The following is a 3,207-nucleotide window of genomic DNA, read 5'->3' as shown; positions in this document are numbered from 1 at the left end:
CTTTGCTCTTCCCCGGTCCAGGAGGCGGAGTCTCTCCTGAAGCCCAGTGGCAGCCGGAAGCCCCGGAGTTCCGGACAGTTTCAGAGCTCGCCTTCCCAGCGAGGCTGTTCAGAAGAGCACAGCAAGGAGAAAGGCGGGAGCCACAAACTAGGTGAGCCGAACGGCCTCACCTGCAGGTCTTTTCAGAGGCCTGACTTTAGATCCCCGTGCACCGCGGCTCTCAGGGAACCCTCTGCAGCCTGGTCTCAGGAGCCTGCTTGTACTTGCGGTCACAAAAATATAGACCAGAAATACACGTGGACCTCTAGAATTCCGTTTTTTAAAGGAATTTCCTCTTAAAAGCACTTACACTAGGAGCCCTGCTCCTAGTTGGGTGGTACCCTGTCCAAAGGCCCCGCTCGGCCCTCTCCTAATCTCCTCTATCCTAGACCCTACTCCATGGCTCTCTCAGCTCACATTAACACCCACCATCTCTATGCATACGCTCCTCTTTATTGGAGCTCACTCTTCTCAACCATGGGTTACACCTATCTGTATCTCCAGCTTCTTTAATTATTTTTATGCCTACCTTCTCAAAAACTACACAGACGAGCACAAGTTATCGTTGACTAGACCTCTGTGTGGCTGCCTTTGCCACTAGTGGACCAAGGGTGACCTGCAGCAAATTGCTTGCCTGAGAGCCTCTCTCTCGGCAAATGAGGCTAAGAGGATTGCATTTTCAGGTTCGTGGTAAGAAAACTTATCTAACATATGTAAAGCAGCTAGGGTAGGGCTTTCCCTGTGGCTAGTACTCAATTAGTATGACCATTCTTCCCCAACATAGGCCCTCGGATGAAGGGGCCTAGGATGCCCACAAATTCCTCCATCACATAGAACTGGCAGGTCAGGCCACCTTGCACACCAGATGGGCCAGGCCAAAGCAAGTCCAGCAGTCTCTCTGATTTGGCACCCAAGGACCCACATGGTCCCCCGACCCCCAAAGGTGCATATTTTCCAGGCTTGTGTGTGCTCTTGGTCACATTTCACAACGTGGTCCTGACAAGTGAGAGAATGGAGAATATAAAGACCCAGATGGCTAACCAGGCTATTTGGCTTTGACATCATCTGTCTACATAAAACCTGGCTACTGCAAAATCAGTGGTCTCCTCTGTCCAAAGCATTGATGCCAACTGTGTTCACATAGCAAGGTGAGCTTGGCTTAGTCAGGGCCAGATTGGCCACTCTCATCCTGTGCACGAGGATGGATACCTGAGATGCACGGCCTGTTCTGCCTCCCTTAATCTGCTCCATCTCCAGTTTCCTCCAGTTCTAGCTTTTGGGTGAGACTGATTTAGTGAAAACTCTTCTATCTACATGCCAGATACATTCTATAACAAACTCCCAGATAGATGAAGACAATTTAATAATATTTTGACTATTCTCTTCCCTTAGAATTTACAAGTCAGACATAATTTGGGGAGGTTTGAGGTAAGAACTGATAAGAGTTCAGAAAAAGCTCTATTGTTACAAAATCTCACTGGAAAGTCTGTTTCCTGCGGGAGGGGGGTGCGGCGCAGGGGGGTCTGCGGTATAACTACAAGAACTAAGAAAGAAGTTATGTATTTGGTTAACCACTTTTATCATCTCAACTTTAGCACTTTAAATGGCATTCTCTGGGGAAAGTTTGAGAATGATTACACACCTAACCAAGGAGAGTATTTTAAGATATTACTAGCCAATTATTTTTGCTTCATTTTTAGATGTACAAATTCTAGACCATTTGAACTTATTCTGACCTGAAGTATTGATTCTGCTTCTAATTAAGCACACATTTGGAATGATAAGATTAGGGGATAAAGTAGAGTTCAGATATTTCTAATTCCTTGCCTAACCTCAGAGATGCAAGGATCAAATAGCATTCCACTCACAGTGCCTTTCAGAGACGTACACGGAGTGTGCACAAAGTGAAATCTACTTTAACTGCCTTTTGTCAAGGAAGATGGAGACAATCAGAAAGTTTACATGAAAAGCCTAGAAAGATTATCAAAATGACACCGTAAAAGGGAATTCAATGAGGGCTGTCTAAAGTTCAGATCCTCAACAAAACATCCATCCCCTTAAACAAAGAAAAGGGTGCATGGGGGCGAGGGTAAATGGGGCTCAGAATCCCAGGAGATCCAATGGCGGTCTCGAGCTTGGCAGTCAGGAATGCTGTAACATGAAATTTGGGGCTGGTCTTCACTCCTGGTTTTGTTTTTACAAGAAGAATTTTAGAATCACCAGTGTCCACTGATGACAGGAAGAGAGACACACTTTCACGTACAGGACCTCGATGGCAGTTCCAAATTCTTCAGGTACGAGGGAGCACTATGGATTAGAGTCAAGTCCACTAAGGGCTGGAAAACACCTGGAGAGAACAGCACTTATCAAGAGACTTATTCAGAATCTGTGGTGTCAGATCTAATTAACTACAAGTTCAGTGTCCTCCATGGGACCCAAGGTGAGATCAACCATGTCCTGAACAATCTCTAATCTCACCCAAATGATGGAGTGTTTTGTTTGCTGGACCCCTCGTCAGATACCTTCTAACTCTTTTAGTCAAATGTAGAACATGGGCTTCCCTGGTGGCGCAGTGGTTGAGAGTCCGCCTGCCGATGCAGGGGACACGGGTTCGTGCCCCGGTCCGGGAGGATCCCACATGCCGCGGAGCAGCTAGGCCCGTGAGCCATGGCCGTTGAGCCTGCGTGTCTGGAGCCTGTGCTCCGCAACGGGAGAGGCCACAGCAGTGAGAGGCCCACATACCGCCAAAAAAAAAAAAAAAAAAGTAGAACACTGTCTGTAAAACCAAGATGAGGAGCAAGCAGGTTCCTCATCCAGCACTGATTGCTCGCACATCCCACCCCATCTTATCAAGAAAGCAGTGAGGAGCGGACTATGGTGGCATCTGTGACAACTTCCACCAGTCTTTGAGGCCACTGAATGATCTAAACATTCTTTTTAAATTTCTGTGGAAATTTTCAAACATATACAAAGACTTTTGTGCTCATCACCTGTGACAGTTCAACAACTATTGACCCTGGCCAATCTTGCCTCATTTACTCCTTGCCACCAACCCCACAGCCAGATTTTTTTTTTTTTTTTTTTTTTTGCGGTCCCCCGTCCTCTCACTGTTGTGGCCTCTCCTGTTGCGGAGCACAGGCTCCGGACGCGCAGGCTCAGCGGCCATGG

The 3,207-nt window shown here is 47.1% G+C and overlaps 1 protein-coding gene across 1 annotated transcript in view; it reads right to left on the bottom strand.

The window, feature by feature from the left end:
- Positions 1-3,207, bottom strand: part of FHOD3 (formin homology 2 domain containing 3) — a 517,118-nt gene that overhangs the window by 181,623 nt on the left and 332,288 nt on the right.

Source organism: Lipotes vexillifer, unplaced genomic scaffold, assembly GCF_000442215.2.
Source record: "Lipotes vexillifer unplaced genomic scaffold, Lipotes_vexillifer_v1.1 scaffold90, whole genome shotgun sequence".
In the NCBI taxonomy this organism is placed as follows: Eukaryota; Metazoa; Chordata; class Mammalia; order Artiodactyla; family Lipotidae; genus Lipotes; species Lipotes vexillifer.
The sequence above is the reverse complement of the archived record's forward strand: the minus strand, read 5'-3'. Positions and strand labels throughout refer to the sequence as shown.